The 19,061-nt window shown below is 42.0% G+C and overlaps 2 protein-coding genes across 3 annotated transcripts in view; one reads left to right on the forward strand and one right to left on the reverse strand.

Moving 5' to 3' along the window:
* CHRM5 (cholinergic receptor muscarinic 5) overlaps window positions 1-18,883 on the reverse strand; it is a 247,436-nt gene extending 228,553 nt beyond the window's left edge. Inside the window, exon 1 of the mRNA XM_066608497.1 lies at window positions 18,303-18,883. The gene's annotated coding sequence lies outside the window, so the exon portion shown is untranslated. The remainder of the gene's footprint in view (window positions 1-18,302) is intronic.
* The window catches only part of AVEN (apoptosis and caspase activation inhibitor), a 639,800-nt gene that overhangs the window by 192,898 nt on the left and 427,841 nt on the right, over window positions 1-19,061 (forward strand). The gene's annotated exons all lie outside the window — the stretch shown is intronic.

Raw genomic sequence — 19,061 nt, forward strand, 5'->3', positions numbered from 1 at the left:
AAAACATATGGGTGAATAGGAGAGAGGGAAAAAACACCATATGGGTGAATAGGAGGGAAATGATAGACCTCTCTGGAGTCACCGGGGCCATGGCTGCAAAGCTATGCAGCCTACCCCTTTTGACATGTGGATATGATGGGTGCTCTTCTAAAGCTACTCTCCAGTTCTGGAACAAAATCTATCCTGAGACTGGAGGTGGGCATTAAAGGAGTTTTTCAATTTATTGGTTGCAGTGGGGAGCATTGGTGGTAGTGGGAGATGGTGTGTGTGTGTACACATACACTGCATCCCCCACTAATATAATAAACCATGCCTCCTGCTGGCATGATGCTCCCTTGCTGCTCTTCTGTTTTTAAAAGCACTGCAGCGCTTTCATAATTTTTAAAAAAATTTTTTACCAATGTGACCATTGCAGCCAGTAGAAGGCCCAATGGGGACATTACTGATGACACACCATAAACCTGCTGGTAGCTTCTACATTAGAAGCCCACATAACAGATTTATAGGATTTGACCAGGGCTTGTTGCCCCGGTGAGTATATTATTCTATAGTTCTGGTTATGGCGGGCACAAAACTATGTAAAGTAAATAACTTGGAAAACTCCTTTAAATTACCACTCTTCCTTGTTCTATTGCCCATCCTTTTACCCTGGGATCCCTTAGCATTCTTCCAACATGGATGAGCAGCAGAAGAGGAAGAGAAGAGGACACAGAGGGAACTTGGAGGGAAGTAATATTACCTAGGTTAATAAGAAACAAAACCAAGAACAAAAGTTTACAATCTGGAATTAGTTGAGGAAAAAGTCAGATTTTTTTTTTCTTTTTGCTTAAAGAATAGTGGATGCTTGGAACAAACTTCCAGCAGACATCGTTGGAACATCAACAAATAATTTCAAGCATGTCTGGGATAAATATCTATACTTTCCTAAGAGGAAAATAAAAAGGAAATGCTGGAATAGCAGACTGGATGAACCATGTGGGCTTCTCCTGCTGTCAATCTTTTGTGTTTTTTATAAAATACCAGTAGTTGTAATTATTTGGTGTGAGGTTTTTGTAATCTGTTCACGATGCAATATTGGTGGCATGCACAATCGAGGATTGATATAGTATCCTAGAATGGTAGAGTTGGAAGGGACCTCCAGGGTCATTGGGTCCAACACCCTGCCAAGTGCAGGATTCACTAAATCATCCGAGACTCTAACGTTCTCTAACGCAATCCTATGGCAGCTTCCACGGGCGGAAATTCTGCGGGAAATCCAGACATGGAATTTCCGCCCGTGTGCAGAGGGCCCTATTTAACTCCTTCATAGGTGTCTTTAGTAGTTAGTAGAACACCTTTTGCTGTTACGACCTGCTGCAAAGGTGATGCACAGCCAGACAGCAGCTACTGACAGTGTTCCGGAGGAATCTTGGCTAATTCCTCATGGGCAATGAACCCTAGCTCACTAATATTCTTGATGTTGAAAGGCATGTGAATGCGGCAGTTGCAGCATGCAAAGATTTTATATGGGATTCAAGTCAGACTGCTGTGAAGGCCATTCCAGAATCTTCCAGGACTTCTGTAACCAAGCCTTGGTGGACTACAATGTATGCTTGGGCTCATAGTCCTTTTGGAAGATCCAGTGATTTAAAAGCTCTAGCCTTCTTAGGGAAGGTATGACATTTTCCCCTAGGATTTCCTGGTACCTTTAGTGAATCCATCTTGCCCTCCACACGCTCTGCAGGTTTCCAGTGCCGGAGGAAACAAGAGAGCCCCAGAGCTTCACCGAGCCACCGCCATGCTTCACTGTAGGCTGGGGGTTCTTTTCAGCTTATGCCTCATTCTTCCTCCTCCGGGCATATCGCTGATCCATAGGCCTGTAAAGTTTGTTTTGTTCCATCACTCCTCAGAACACAATCCTAAAACTTCTGTGGCCTAGTTATATGGTTTTTAGTATACTGGAGCGAACACTTCTTGTGCTTTTGGGTCAGTCCAGGTGTATGACTTGGAATTTGGGTATGAAGACCTTTTAGCATTTTAGTATGCGCCTTATGGCTCATTCATATGACTGTATCCGTAAAACACTGGGAGTTCCGCAGCGTTTTATTGGTCTGTGTGAGCTGGTAGAAACTGCGTATGGCAGGTAGTGCCCTACGCATGATCATGTATTTCATGCACGCGGTTATGCGCACTGTGACAGGTTTTTTTTATTTTATTTTTTTAATTCCCCGTTTCATAACAGGGTTGCATATGGATAGTGTTGCCCATACAAAAGTATGGGTTCACGCTTCTTGGTACGCAGAGAAATAAAGCATGCTGCGATCTTTTTCATACGCATATGTACTTGCAGTTACATGCTAATGTGAATGGATCAATGAAAGTCCATTTACTTTCATTAACTCCATTTACCGCATGTCACGCGTCCGCATATTGCGTGCGTAATTTGTGCTGAAATCACAGTAGTGTGAATGGAAACCTCAGTGCCTGCTGCCACAATATCTTGCTGCAGGTCTTTTGCAATCATTTGAGAGTATTTGACTATCTGACTCAGGAATCTGATAGCAGCTGGTGATAGCTTGCTCTTTTTGTCAGATCCAGGTATGTAACAGAGGTGCCATAGGACTCTTTGGGGATGTGCAAATGGGTGCGCAATACTTGCACAATTGCGCAATGAACTACGCAATTTTGGCAGGGAGAAAACACCGGGTGTGTGTCCCGCGCCGATGTAAATGGTCCCTGGCTGCGCAAAAAATAGAGCAAAATGCGTAGATACATACAGGATCGTGTGACCTTCACTGCGCAAAAAGTTGTGCTATTGTGTGCATTATTGCGGTTTTGCTAGTGTGAAGAAGCCCTAAGACACATTTTTCAGCAAGAAATAAGTTTGTACATCTCTTATAGTTTAGAGGCAGGAGGGTCTGATAGATCCAGAAATCCCTGACCGCTACCTTAATGATCCAGTAGTGTGCTGATATAGCATGCTGCCAGATCATCAGGAGCACTGCAGCTATGCATACTGCACAGTCCACATCATGATGTATCGGCCCTGTTAATTATTATTAACCCCCTTTTCTATGCCAGAATACCAAAGTTGATGACAGTAGCCCCTCCATTTTGTTAGACTCCCAGGATTGTGTCTTATAGTTCGAAAAATAAGGTAAATTTTAGTATTTTTTTTATTTAGTTCTTTGTGAACTCCTGTACGGAGGTATTCTGCATACCTGCTGCTCCACACAAATCGTATACACCTTGTGCTGCTGCATCATGCCTCCATACAGAGGAACAAATACTAGGCATCCTTTGGGTAGATATTGGTATATTGTGGACTTAGCTTCTTTGGGTCTCCACCAATATTCATGAAAATACAGTTTGGAATATTTTGAAGAATCATCAAAGGCAAGAAGTCACAGTATTTCACTGAAGAGCTTCATTTTCATGATTTTGCATACCAAATCCTAATTCATTTTAATACTTTTTGAAAATGGATATGGGTAGAAAATGGAAATTCTAATAAATTCTAGGTTTAAAATACGATTGCAATGAAAAAAATAAGCAAACCCTCTGAAATTACCTGGATTTCTGCATTGATTATAAATATGTAGACCGATTTGTTATCTGCATAGTATATAGGACTACAGTGTACACAGACTCCCATAGGGCATCACCCAAATAAAACCCAAAAAAGTGTATGCAGACATTTGTTACTAGCATGCATCAGGTTAGCATAAAACCCTGGTGAACTTGTCAAAGTTGGCTGCAGCTAATTGTTAGTTTGACATCAGTACTTGCCCAGAGTTTAGGATGGAGAAAGTTAGACTTTTAGAAAGCGCTATGTTTCCTTTCAGTCGTGCCATTGAAGAATGCGGTATTAGTGTATCTTGACGCCACCGGAAGCTAGGGGTTTGACAGGAGGAACGCTCCTCTCACACCGCTAGCTCCCGATTGGGTCAAGCATAGAAGGTCCTAGCAGGGTGCAAGGTGGCCTGCAGGCTTCCTGTCCCTGGATTAACATTGCGGTGTCCCCGCTTCCTTGCACCCTCAGTCCCCCTTTATCCCCGGCGCGGTCCTGCATCGTCTGTCCCCCTCCCTACCTGCATTTACATAGCTGTTTCCGCGCTTCCCTGCAGGCTCCGTCCCCCTCCATCCGCAGCGCTGTCCCCGCAGTTACTTGTGTGTTGTAGCTCCCCTGCAGCCTTCCCGTCCACCTCCCTCCGGCACTCACTGTAACAGCAGCGCTCTGCTGTCGCCGCCACTTGGCTGCTCCCTCGTTGTCCGTCACTGCTGCAGAATGCAGGGAGGCCGCGGGGGAAGCAGACAGAGAAGAATAAACCTATGTGCCAAGGGGTAAGCTGCTTTAACGTTCATTTCTTATACTGAGCACATGAGTTAAATATTCACAGTATAGACATTAAAAGTGAACCCCTCCTAGAGCTGATTGGCAAAAGGTGTTTCAGTTTAAGGAGATGAGATTTGACGTGTGGGTTTCACATGTGTTTTCCCCATTTATTAAATGCAGACAAAACCTGGTTATTGACAAATCTGTCTTTACAAATAAATATTGAATAGTTTGAAACAAGCCTCTGTGCAAACAGCTTTCAGACAATTTCTGCCTAGTGAAAGCTCCAGGAGTGCTATGTATGGATGCCTATTAAGCCATGCCACTGATAGGGCTTAATAGGCAACAGTGTAGAAAAGCTATATACTGCAATAATGAAGCATTGCAATATACAGTGGAATCGTTCAAGTGAGCACAAGTTCAGGTTCCCTGTGGAAACTTTTTTAAAAAGATAAAAGGTTTTTAGTATTTAAAAAAAAAATAATTGTGAAATAATAAATATTTTTTAAAAAAAAGGTTTCTCTGGCTATATAAACTTGGTATTGCTGTAATCATACTGACCTGCAGAATGAAGTGCGCGTTATTGTCACTGCGCTATGAATGCTGTAGAAACTACCCTCCCCCTCCACAAAAGGTGTAGTTGTTTGTTTTTCATTCCCCCACACTTAAAAATCTTTTAAAGTTTTTCAGTACAATATATGGTACATTAAATGGTACCATTAAAAGGTACCATTAAAAATGCAACTTGTCCTGCAAAAAAACAAACCCTCATGCAGCTTTGTTGATGGAAAAATATAAAAAACTTATTAATGGAAGCTGGTGCCAAAAAAGAAAAAATATATTTTTTTTTTATTTCTACTCTTGAAGCGGTTAATATCCTTTATCAGTCAATCCAAGGTTGCGTCTATCTTGAGTTCCGGGACTCATCCACCTAACTTCCCCATCAAAAACTAGCCCCGGTTATTGGTCCTGATACACTATGGAGCTGATTATGGATCCTTGACTACCCCCTGTTTTATACCCTTTTGTTGCCCCCTCCCATTACTCCATATTGGGAGTATGTTTGTTAAAGTATAGTTTTTTAAGATGGCAGTAATCGCTCCCCCACGTGGGGTCGTACGAATGTTATGCACCTGTACCACATTTGTGAAATTCCTAATAAAAACCGTTGAAACTAATATCCTTATCAGATCTCTCCATGCCTGCACTCTACTATGTATGTTGTAATGTTACCTTGCCACCTATGAACCAGTTTGTGAAACTGATGTTTCAAGCACATCTCCAGGTTCAATATCTCAAGAATTAATAATCTTCTAAAAATTGTAATTAGGAGTGAATAGAACAGAGGTAGTGACATTGTGTAATGCGAACTGAATAATGGGTTCTGCGACATTTGCATAATGATTGAAGTAGTGTATGGCGTAGTGAACCATGTCTGGCAGCCTCAATCTTTTGGAAACCTTGTTAGCTATAGAGACACGTTGGGGCGAAGAAATAATTAAACATATATTTTGCCATTAATATGATTGTCTTCTCTTGGATCACTGGAAGGATATTTTACTCAATTCAATGGCTGCTCTTGGTATTGCTGTCCTGGGTTAACTTGATGACAGTTGAAGTGGAAAATTAGGAATGTTTTAGATAAAAAAAAGTTGTTCTAGTTATTGTACGTTCTGTTACCAGTCTATGGCCAACGTAAGTCATTGCTGCATCATACATATTTTCATTTGACCCTGCTTCCCTCTGTATTTAATTACCCCCTCTCAGATTTTGCAGTGATCTTTTCACCAATGTGCTACTTCCTCTGCACTATTATAAATGGTTCACTGTGCTGTCAAAAGACACAAAAGCAGCTCAAATATGTCTCCCATATAAAACACCAGGGCATGCAAAGACTCTTGCAGGAATAAAGAACGTGAAAAGCACAATACGACCAGCTCCCTGTGATATGATTAAAAAAAATCCATAGATCCTTTTTTCAGACTTCATAAACTCCAATAAAACCTCACAGGTTTAATCCAAATAGCACTCCAACGCGTTTCAAATGCAACCAATGCTCTTACTCATCCCATAAAAGTGTTCCCTGTATTGTGCAGAATAAACTACTGGTGACCACTGCTAATACGTATAATAATAATGCACCAACATATTTCGCAGCTCTTACGAGACAGGGGAGAACAGAAACAACCACGGTTACATGTAGTAATCAATTGATTGGAACAGTAGAGGTGAGGGTCCTGCTCCAACGAGCTTACACACTACAAATAATGGGCTGATACAGAAGGTAAAGGGGCTGGAGATGTGCATGGTATGGTGAGGGGGAGAGTGTGGGATGCTATACACATAGACAATGGTCAAATTGAGCTGTATAGTGGCCAAATCGGTATGACTGCAGGGGGCAGTTGATGGCAGCTAGCAGGGATTGCAGTCAGGACAGGGAGCATGTTATCAGTCGTAATACAGAAGGGTTTGTTTTAGGTGATATGGTATGCCTCCCTGAAGAGGTGTGTTTTCAGAGCATGCCTGAAGTTGCGAGTCTATGATTGCCCGGATAGTTTTGGGTAGTGCATTCCAGAGGACGGGTGCTACTCTGGAGAAGTATAATAGGCGGGAATGAGAGGTTCGAGTTAAAGGGGTGCTTAATCTGATTTCATTTGCTTCCCTCATCTCAATCTACCAACCAACCCACGCCCTCTGCTCTGCAATGTAGGGTGGTGCCGTGTTGGTAAGAGCTTTGTGGATTAGAGTGGAGAGTTTAAATTGAAGTCTGTATTTGATGAGCAGCCAGTGCAGTGACTGGCACAGGACAGAGGCGTCTGAGTAGCGGCCGGACAGGAAGACTAGCCTAGCTGCCGCATTCAGAATGGATTGGAGAGCGGAGAGTCTGGCGCAGGGGAGGCGAGAGTGGAAGAGGGCAATAGTGAGCGTTTTTAGCGTGTTCACGATGAGAAAAGGGCATATTCTTGTGATGTTCTTGAGGTGCACGTGACCTGTTCGGGCAAGAGATTGGATATAGGGGGTAAAGGAGAGATCAAGGTTGAATATACCCCAAGGCAGCAGGCATGCTGTCTGGGAGTTATGGTGGTGCCACATACTAAGATGGAAATGTCAGGATGAGGTCTGTTAGCGGAGGGCGAAAACACCAGTAGGTCAGTTTTTGAGAAGTTCAGTTTTAGGTAGAGAGAGGACATGGTATTAGAGAGAGGTAGAGAGAGGACATAGTATTAGTACGTAGTATTTCACCAAGACTGGAAATCGCTCTTCAGGGAATGAAGATAACTGTGGGCCACTGGGCAGTGGAAGGCTATCAGAACAAGGAAAAAGGAGGATTAGAATGAAAAGCCAGTGGTTTAAATGGAATGTGTCATCACTTATTGTTTCTAATGTTAAACTTATGTTTTAACAATCTTTGGTGTTGTCCATGTCCAACAATATCTATATTGAAAGAAAAAATTCTGAAATCTTGCAGTATTCACTTTGACAAGAGTTTCATAATAATCAGAGGCTTTCTCTTCTGTAGGGTTCACTTTTCAGCAGTCCTCATCATCACAGGCAGGGTTACAGTGAAATGTAACACACACCCATACATAATTCTACATAAATATAAATATATATATATCACAGAAGCCTCCATTCACAAAACACGATAGCTATCTACTCCCTCTCACTGCAAAATGACCTCTGCAGAAGGTCACAGAACATAACTATACAAATGTACTAAAGTTTAACTTGACTCTTAAACTGTGGCACAAAAAGTTAATGTATTTGCCATTTCAGTATCTTTAAAATTGCTTTTGTGGTGATTCGACAAAAATAGCTTCTCAATGGCTTTAATAGATTATACCAAGATTTCATGTTTCCCCCTATCCACAGAATAAAGTATAACTTGCCGATCGGTGGGTGTCTCAGACACTTGCCGATCTCAAGAATGGGGTCCCATGTCCTCCTCTACCTGTCACTGCCCGGGTAGCATCTCCTCCCCACAGTGACATCAAAATAAATGGAGTACTGGCTCAGCGAGCACGGTTGGCGCTCCATTTCTATCAGCTTGCCTCTTGAGTATCATGGCAGTTCCATTGATAGCAAATTGAGTGCTTGCTCAACCAGTGCTCCATTCAGCCTTCTCCTCACTTCGGGAGGTGCAGTAACCCTGCAGTGAGGAGGATGGGGAACAAGGGACCCCTGTTCTCAAGATTGGCGGAGGTCTCGACTATGAGATCCCCCAACAATCACCAAGTTATCCCCTATCTTGTAGAGAGAGGATAACTTGAAACCTTGGTACAACTCTTATAAGATAACTTTCTCTGACAAGCTATGACATTAAAAGGGTTCTGTCAGTAAAATAAAAAAATGTATACTCACCTGCATCCTGCCCTGCATCCCTGTAAAGTCCAACCTGTGAAAAGAAACGGCCTAATCCCGTTGTTGTACTTCCGTCGCTTGTTCACCTGGCGCGTGAGGGGTCATCTCCCAGTGCTTCTGTGCACACCTGTGCGCTGACGCCGATCTGACCCCATCTAACCTCTGACGTCCTCGGAGGGTCCATGGCGAGTGCGCAAGCGTGCCGTCGATTTTGCAAAAAATACAGTTGACATAATACCTCTAAATTGTTTTTAAAGATTTTGTAACGCTGGCTTCACTAGAGACGGAACCACATATATACTACCTTAACCTTGTGGAGATTGGATGTCATAAGACTTCCAATTTAAAAGCTATAAAACCTATTTTTTAGATTTAGTCCATAATGTAATGTTTTTCCAGTACATAGAACTAGGTAATAATGGGAATTCCTCAACCTTCCTTTACTTTTGTGATGCAGAAGAAAACACCTAAAAGAATATTGACCCATCAGCCATTTTTACCAACTAATGTAGGAAATTGTCTTGTATTTCATATATCTCCTGTTCCAGCCAAGTGCTGGTAATAACTGTGTCTGGCAGCCGGATCAAGCAAGAGGTCAGTGTGGAATATCAGGAAACTGCTTTTGTGCGGCTGGATATTCTCACTAATCATTCCTCGTTGGTATAATAAAAGACCCGGACCTTCTTAATAAATACAATTACTAAGCACACAAAGTACATAGAGCTGAGATAAAATTATCTGCATTCATTATGAGAAGCACATCCTTTAAATGTCATACATTATCTTCTCCCCAGTGGTTAGCATGCCGATACCCTCACATGACATAGATCTCAATTAGGGGAAAGTTTCATTTTAATAAATCAATAAAATCTTTTCATTGTCAGGAATAACAAGTCGCCAGTGCAGTCAGTTTCAGAATGAATCGTTAATGTATGAATTGGATGCATTTAGATGGTTTGTTTTTAATTGAACTTTGTAAAGGAAAAAAACCCGACATTTTCGTACATTCGCAAAATTAGAAGGGTTTTAGTGGAAGCCGTGAGTTAATACATCCCTGGTTGCACGGATGTATTAACTCACATAGGATCTGCATCATGCTATATAGAGAATACAAGGGCAATGACAAATAATCTGTTTTTTGATTTTCAACCCCCCCCCCCCCCCCCTGATATGTAGGCATTATAGCAATTTCACTATTGGATATCTTCATGCTGAAAACCACATTGAAAAACAAGGCAGCTTGCATGTTCTTAGCCAAATAGCTCCCACTTTGAAGACAGGTGTTGATCACATTTAAAAGGTCTGCTCTGCTTTTTGTAGGGCACCTGCATTTTGGTACTAAAGAGGGCAGCTGTAGGATATTTCAGGTCCCCGCACCAGCACTCACACACTTAAGTGGTTGTGACTGTATAATGGGAAATGGTGAGAAGGGGAACTTAGGGGAAAATTTACTAAGGTGGGTCTTGGCATAATTTTCCCAGTGCACCTCTATGTACTAGGCACATCTTGACTTCTTCATGTGCCTACACGGAACTATACATCAGGTCTGACTTGACATCCATTCCTGCCATCATTTAACCCAGTTTATACATAAACTGTCGGTTCGGGGCAGCCGCATCTCCTCATGACAAGCCATGTACATTTTTTTCAAAAGTGTCGAGGTCGATGCAAAAAAAAAAAAAAAGTCACAAACTTTTGTGTAAACTTCCTGATATCAAGAAAGCATGTCCCTTTTAATGTACAACAATCAGTAGTTTTTAGTGGCATACAAGCCCTTGGGCTCATGCATAAAATGTGTTAGTGTTGTATGGATCTGTAATATGCGCCCATTGATTCCTATAAGCCCAGGGCTGTGGAGTCGGAGTTGGAATCAGTCCCATTTTGGTGAAGTCAATAGAAATGTACTGACTCCGGCTTATTAAAAGGTACTGTCTGAGGCATAGACAACAATTACACTTCCTCAATGTTGTGGAAATCCTGAAAACCCAACCTGTTGGAGGGTCGTGAGGAGACATTGTTCTAATTTCAAGATGGCTGGAACTACAGACGGCTTACAATTTGGTCTGAGGATGTGTTGTATACAACAGTTGGTTTAATTGAAAATGGGCCTTGTTGCTTGTCATCTATATACAGTTTTATTAACCTGAGCGCACAGAGTATGGCCATATAGTGTCACGATAAAAGCACCCTATAGAGCCCACATAATAATATCGGGGTACAAGTAATACTCCCCAAAGGAACACATAATAGTGTGATCTAATTTCCAAATAATACCAGCATAACCCACTTAATATCACTTGATAATGAGCATCATTACCACTTGCCAGCCCTAGTGTATGAATAAATTCCCCCCCCCCCCCCCCCTTCTGCTGGTTTGTATCTAAATTATCACCCCGATAGTATTAGATTTTACTTGGCAACCGTAGACAATGACCAAATCATCTTGACAGTTTGTCAGACGGCGGAGGTAAATGACTGGCAAACTTATAGACACATCCACCAGTTTCTCCACAATCTCAGGAAATTGCATGTGACAATTGCAACGTTCAGATGAATTGTGTTTGTGACTTGTTCCTTGTCTGCGTTCCCATAATATGCAGCCATCAGCATGCCAGAAGAGCGAGCCCGCCGCAGACTTGTCAGTGGAACACCTACTGAAAATAATGGCACCTCCGGGGGATTCATGTTAAAGTTGACTTCAAATGTCACCACTTTTTGCCTGGTGTAATATGACAGTACAATGTATATTATGGGATTCTAGCTTGCTCCCGGGAGCTGAATCACATTGGACCTCAAGCACTTTGCTATGATCCTAGCATGTCTGCTCTTTTTACCTTTTACATCAGTTCATACTAAACTGTTACAGTGTAGCATTAAGTGAGGACAAACTGTCCATTCAATAACTTTTACAAGTAACTTATTTAAAATTTGGAGGCTGGCCCAAGCGGACATCCCCTATATAAGTCAATATAAAGACTCGACTCGATCTTAAAGGGGTTGTCCCGCACCGAAACGGGTTTTTTTTTTTTTCAACAGCCCCCCCGTTCGGCGCGAGACAACCCCGATGTAGGGGTTAAACAAGAACACCGGACAGCGCTTACCTGAATCCCCGCGCTTCGGTGACTTCTTACTTACCTGCTGAAGATGGCCGCCGGGATCTTCTCCCTCGGTGGACCGCAGGGCTTCTGTGCGGTCCATTGCCGATTCCAGCCTCCTGATTGGCTGGAATCGGCACGTGAAGGGGCGGAGCTACAAGGAGTCGCTCTCCGGCACGAGCGGCCCCATTCAGAAAAGAAGACCCGGACTGCGCAAGCGCGTCTAATCTGGCGATTAGACGCTGAAAATTAGACGGCTCCATGAAAACGAGGACGCTAGCAACGGAACAGGTAAGTGAAAAATTTCTGATAACTTCTGTATGGCTCATAATTAATGCACAATGTACATTACAAAGTGCATTAATATGGCCATACAGAAGTGTATAGACCCACTTTGTTTCGCGGGACAACCCCTTTAAGGGAAGTTGTCAAACCATCCTTTTACGTGTTTGCCGGCTTAGGTGATCTCTTAATACATTGTAATAGATACGTTTAGACAGAATCGCTCCAATCAACCAAGAAATCATTTACCGCCCCATTCTTCTAACTGTGGACATAAAGAAGACAACTAATATTTGTATCTTCCCGTAAGCTGAAATTCAGCCATTAAATTGAAATTTCTAGAAAAGCTATTAAGATGCAGTTTTGTTTTTCTACAGAGACGTGTGCCGCTTGATAAAAGTACCAGTAGCCTCGAATAACAAGCTGTCTATTGTAATGATATAACTAACCCTGGATGTTGATTGGTTTTATTTGGTCATGGCTCATGTCCAATGGACAAATAGAAATTGTCCATTGGTTGTGAGCCATGTCTGACTTATTGGCTCTATTTCCCATGATGCTTGGCTGCTTACCGGTCTGTTTTTTTTTTTTCAATTTCTTTTCATACCTTCATACATTGCCTCTGTATTATAAGTGTTGCCGGTATGTTGTATTACAAAATGATTATATGCTGCCCTGTGTGTTAGAAGATCCCATATGCTATACATACATATTCTAAAACCATCATAAATTATGCTAGAAAATATCCTACACTGCATATTAAAAAACACTATTATAGTATTCTAACACTGCCATACAATGCCCATGTATGAACATCCCAATAATGCCCTCTATGAAGTATAAAACCATCATATGCTGCCTACATAAACTCATGTCTGTTTATGACAAAACAGTCATACACTGGCTTTATGTTATAACACCACCTCAACTGCGTGTGTACTATAATGCATTGTTCTAAATTCCCGTACACTGTGTATTTTAAAGCCTCTGTATAGTCCCTTTGGTATTATAGACCCTTATGCGCTGTGTGTATTATAATACCATTATACACTGCCTTTTATAAAACTTCATACACTAAATTCATACTATAAAACGTGTATAGTAAACTTCAATACACATCTGTCTACTATTAAAAGGGTTGTCCAGTTACAACTACTGATTAGTAGATTGGTGGGGCTCCGCTGCCCAGGAGCCCCAGACGATTTCTGGCCCAGTGCGCTCATACACGAAGTTGGTTTCTCCAATAAGTAGAGGCGCTCCGTTCCTACTGCAGTGGCGAGACTTGATATTACAAGCAAAGTTCCTATTCACTTCAATGGCAACTTCAACTGCAATATGAAATCTATCCACTGCAGTGGGAACAGAGCTGTCTACTTCCTGAAATCCGCTCGGTGCACAAGCACACTGACCCAGAAGACAACTGGAAAGTACGGATCCCGGACATCAGATCCCCGCTGATCTGCTGTTGATGGCCTATCCCACAGATGGACCATCAATAGTTTGCAACTAGACAACCCTTTTAAAAGTCTCTTTATTCACTGACTGTAGCATAAAACCATAGTTACGACCTGCACAATATAAAATCACAGTTTAAGAATAGAATGACTTCACTTTCCATTATGCACCTTCATTAAAATAATGTGGAAAAACAGTTTATTACAAGTTTGGGGGTTATTGAAGAAGTATCAGGAAGGTTTGGGGGTTATTGAAGAAGTATCAGGAAAGTTTGGGGGTTATTGAAGAAGTATCAGGAAAGTTATCTTGTGTACTGTAAAAGTGAAAGATTTGCTGTCCTTCTCCATGTGTGGCTGTCCGACTGGGGGGGGGGCTAAGGCCCACCAGTAAAATTAGGTCGGGGGGGGGGGGGGGCACTGTACAGTAACATGCAAATATTACATGATCCCTGTTAAATTTCATCAAATTCAGCATACCCTTCAATGGAAAGAGAAGGAGGGACTTGAAGGAATATACCTAGATATCATGACAGGCTTAATATCGGCATATCTGTATGTACTCCAGAAAATATACTGCACTGTACATCACTCATGCAGAGAGTGTGGGGCTGGGGGCCACTTTTGGCTCAGGGCCCACCAAAGGATTTACCTGTTTCGCCATGGTACCTTCTAAGCCTGGCTGTCAGCATGCTATTCACCTGTTTGGTTATCTGTCAACTGTGTTGGCATCTACTAAACTGGTAACCCACAAAGGTTGTAGCTCAGCTTTCCTGCAGCTCTGAATGGTAAAGCTGCCTATTTATGCAGTGATCTGGGTCCCCCAGTTCTATAGAGCTTGAAATTGGGGAAAGCTGTAAAAGTTGTAATGGTCACCATTGTTGGTGGTCCATCTTGGAAAAACAGCAAAGTAATTAAAGGGAACCTGTCGGCAACTGTAAGCACTAAAAACTAAGTTATGGGGCCTATAGTTTGTATAGGTAATGGGGATCCTGGAAGTCTGTGTATCTTATGTCCCCACCCCCACCACCACCACCTTGTACCTGCGGTGTCCACCCGGAAAATCAGCATGCGCATCTTCCGTAGAGATGAGTCGGAGATGTGCATGCAGATAGTGTCAAGTTGCTGGCGTGTGGTGATTTTCCTGGAGGCCAACGTGGGAACAAGGGTTCAGGCGAATATGATAACACAGCTCCCCGGACTCTCCGTTACTTAAACTATAAGTGCCACAACTTGGTTGATGGTGCTTAAAGTTGCTGACAGGTTCCCTTTGATGGGGCTTTCCATTCCCTAAAAGTAAGATCACATTCACATAGCAGTATGTGGGTTTTGGTTCACCAATGTGCAGCATATTTATGGACTGAAACCTGCAGTATTCCCTGCATATTTCATGGTTAACAGCTGTTGTTTGTGGGGTTTTTGTGCATGAAAATGCTGCATATATTCTGGCACAAAGAAAGACAGAAACCCCATTGGTTTCAAGTGCAAATACGTACTAAAAGCAATAATATGCAGCTGTGAATGAACAGTGGGTTCTACTCAATGCGAATTACGCATGTAAAAAAAACGCAGCATGTCCTATCTTGGTGCATATTATGCACTGAAATAGCCCATAGTAGTAAACAGGAATGTGTTAATTCGCAGGAAACCTGCAGATTTATGCAAGAAATTAAAGAATAAATGCCAATAGACCGAAATGCGCACGGAATTGGAATATTTCGTTCTGTGAATGCACTGCATATTCATGGACCGAAAAATGCAATACGGTGTATGACCCCTAAAGGTCAGTGAGTGCATGATCGAAGAAAAATAATGATCGCAGCCATGCACACAATCAAACAGCAGGGGAACTGGCAAGCGGAGATATGGGATTTGGAGAATAATTGCTCTGATAAAGCTTTAAAATCCAAAAATAAACTTATTACAGAGGATTTCAGGTTTCTAAAAACTGATAAAAAATTAATCAGAAGATTTCTGTTACTCGCTAAACACGGGCAGAATGAAGTACCGACAGGCTCCCACATTACAAACAACTATGTGCGATTTCCAAGAAAACATTTTAAAGCTGGTGGCACACGACTGCAGTCATCCGCAATAAAGAATATTGCAGGGTTGCCAGCTGGGGTCAGAGCCGAATTCCGCTGTGGCCTCCTGCATGTGGAATCTGGATCGCCCATGTACCGCTGATATTGTAGTGTCTGCTGGGCGTCTCCTCTCCAGCTTTCCCCCACCCAGCTCTGTTTGATAGGATGACACCAATAGACAGGGACTTGTCAATCAAGTCAAACTGGGCGGGTAGAAGCTGGAGGGGAGCTACCCAGCGGACCCTTCTCCCTGCGTCTGGCTCTTTTTTAAAATAGTTTTTAATGAAACACTGCAAGGCTACAGATAAAAGCTTTGGTCCATTGTAATATGTGAGTACAGCTTGAAGCGACAGGTTCCCTTTAAAAATGACTAGAGAGCTATTTCAAGAACCAAGATTTTCAGGTTATCTTTTCTTTTTTTTTTTAATATGATTTTAGGTACAGCAAGTAATTCAATCAGGGAAACTGGTTTATGTGGTGTGAACTTGTGTAGCACTAAACACCTCAACACTTAAGAATATCAAAATGTTTTTGATGCATTTCAAATTTCTAACTTTGGATAAACTGAAAAGCCCAGACGCTATAGATATGAGAGCATATAAAACATGTTCTAACTCCTCCTAAGCAACATCTGCAGCGGAGCAACTGCCTGAAGAGAGCAACAGGTTGGCACATGAGGAGATGCCAGTAGAGCAGAGCTAACCTTTACTGCTTGACACTGATTATTGAGAGCTTAATCTGACTCTTCCGCAGCCGTGGAAGGAATAATACTGGCTATGAAGGAGAACTCACACCAAATCAGAATAAAGCCTCTTTTATAACCTCTAGGGATTATTTCATTAGATCATGAACTATTCATTCCCTCTGAGTTTGTGATTTGGACAACCGATCATGACCTGTTATATGTTCTTACATAGGACTGCAGGTAAACCTCAGACGTCTCCTAAAGCACTGATTTTCCAAGACCTTGTGCAGTTACCCTGATTGTACTCGTATGGATCACTGCAAAACATATAACAATGTGATAAAGCTACACACATCATCTAGCCTGTTGGTATGAGAATGCCAGTAACCTACATACCATCCTAATGAATTTGCATTTTGCTTTTGAAGCTATATCCATATCTGCTCATTATTGTTCCTCCACAGCCCAGTCCCAGCAGTGTATCCCGCGCTGAAAATTATTTCCCTAATGATCTCCTTGATAAAAAAATAAGGGAACATTTTGAACTGCAAAACTAGACTCTATAGGATGAGATACCAGATTTCTTGCAGCACCTGTGCCATTGAGGACCTACCAGAATGTATCTGTCACCCCAAATATACCACTATGCCTTGGTGCTGTTCTACAGTACATGGTGTAATAATAGTCGTTGCTGCTCTATATGTAGTGCAGCTGATTGTCATTTAACCTTGAGGTTGCATCATGATTCCTCTCTGAACTATACATTTACCTGCATGAAACCAATAAGCTGATATTAAGATGAGGTGTACCAAATTATGCACTCAAATATTCTAGATCTGACCATCTGTGTGTCCCAACAGGCAAACTATATGGCATCTATCAAGTTTAGAACATCATGCTCATTTTGTATATGAATTGAAGGCAAAAACGCAAAACCTAAAAGCGAAAACCTGAGATATGTGTCTAATTGTGCAGCAGTCTGCATGATCGGATGTAATACATTCCTGGGTTTTTAGTGCACGTAGGATTTGTACACAGTAGCTGCCTGACATTTGGATGGCTAGGACGTCATGAGTGTCTTTTCCTGGGAAGCTCCACTGGGGTCAAATTCTTGTCTTTGCCTGGGTGCAGTGCCACACATCTGTATGAATGGCATCACCCCAGAGCTGGCAACCTCTGCCTGGATGCTTTTAACATCTTCATTAAAATTTTAAATGGGGAAAGAAAGTCTCCGGTTATCAAGCCAAAAGCATGAAAGCCCCGGCTTTCAGATTGAGTAGAACACTCCGCTGACCAGCTCTGTCAGCAGCAGCTTTCCTCCCAGTGCACTGACTTCACTGATTTGTAACTATTATACCTTCATGAAATACTTTGTATCTACTCTAAACCTTAGTTGTTTATTCTGTACTTGCATCAACTTGATGAATGAATCGTTTCTCTCTAGTTTTCTGGGATGGGGTAAAAACATCTTAACCAATAATATCCATACCAGCCGGATGATATATTAGGACAGTAGCCATGTTGTCACCTTGATGCATTTGACATGAAGCTGTCCCGTATTATATGACCACACATGACATTTTTCATGTCTGTCAAGATATGCAATAGAAGTATGGAAAAAATAAGCTTTTTAGTCCTTTTTCCTTGTGTGTGTTTTTGATTATTCAACTAAAGTATATGTGTATATATGTATGTATATTGTGTGTGTATTAGACATACATGTATGTATGTATGTATATATTATAATATGAGAAGTGAAATGAAATAGGGAACCTAGTGTACCTCCTATTTTTAAGTTTCCCAAATCTGGGTTGTCTCCTGAGGAGTAGGTGTCGAGGGAGCACAGTCCCTGCCTGCTGTGTGCAGTTGAACAAATCCAATAAGCTTGCCTGCTATTTACATGCCCAGATGTGCTGGGTTATATCTCATTTTGCTTATGCCTTAAATTTGATTTAGAAATGCAGTGATTATGATATCTACAAGCTCTTGCAAAGCAAACATGTCAAAGAAAGCAAAGAAAAAACTTACCCTAAAGGATGTGGATTGCAGTGCATTTGTCTTGGTCCTGCCAGTGGGGGCAGCGATGTTGCAGGTAGGCAGCGAGTTCTCACAATGGCTCCTATACAATCACACACTATCCTTCTCCTCAGCATCCCACTCCTTGTAGTTACATATTCTTGCTTTTGAAGATCTTGTTAATAAATCGTCTTTTTTTAGTTTTTTCCTGGAGTTCCCACCAAGATATCCTGCGTGTGAATGAGACCTCCGTGCTGTCAGCAGTGCTCTAAATCCATAGTATTTCCCAAGGAATCTCAGATGTGCACGTGAGATGGTGATAAAAGGACAAGCACTGACCCTACATAAACGTGTTCAGAATACATTAAAATTTGATCAAACACATGATGCTTCTGGAATCTCCTGCTCCCTTTCTGTCTTGCTCCTTACCTGAGGGTTACCGTCTAAGTACTAATTCAAGGTGCATCAAACAGACTGTGGAGACAGCAGGTCTAGCAAGGAAATGGTTATATGGAGAAATTGCATCTGTCACCAGACTGACCTCATTGTCATAGGTTTGGCCACAGTTCTTCTTAAACTTTTCCGACATTCTTCTTCAAGCTTTTTCCTTCCAGGCGCAGAAGCTGTTCCGCTTCTTCTCTTTTCTCTTTCTTGAAAGTGCACAGTGTAGGTGGGCAAAATCCCTGAAAAGCTGCAACGGTCCTGACAGGCGTGTGGACAATACCAGGCGGAAGGCACAGACAAGTGTGAGCGAGAAGCTATTCACTGTGA

The sequence above is a fragment of the Eleutherodactylus coqui genome, chromosome 6 (genome assembly GCF_035609145.1).
Source record: "Eleutherodactylus coqui strain aEleCoq1 chromosome 6, aEleCoq1.hap1, whole genome shotgun sequence".
In the NCBI taxonomy this organism is placed as follows: Eukaryota; Metazoa; Chordata; class Amphibia; order Anura; family Eleutherodactylidae; genus Eleutherodactylus; species Eleutherodactylus coqui.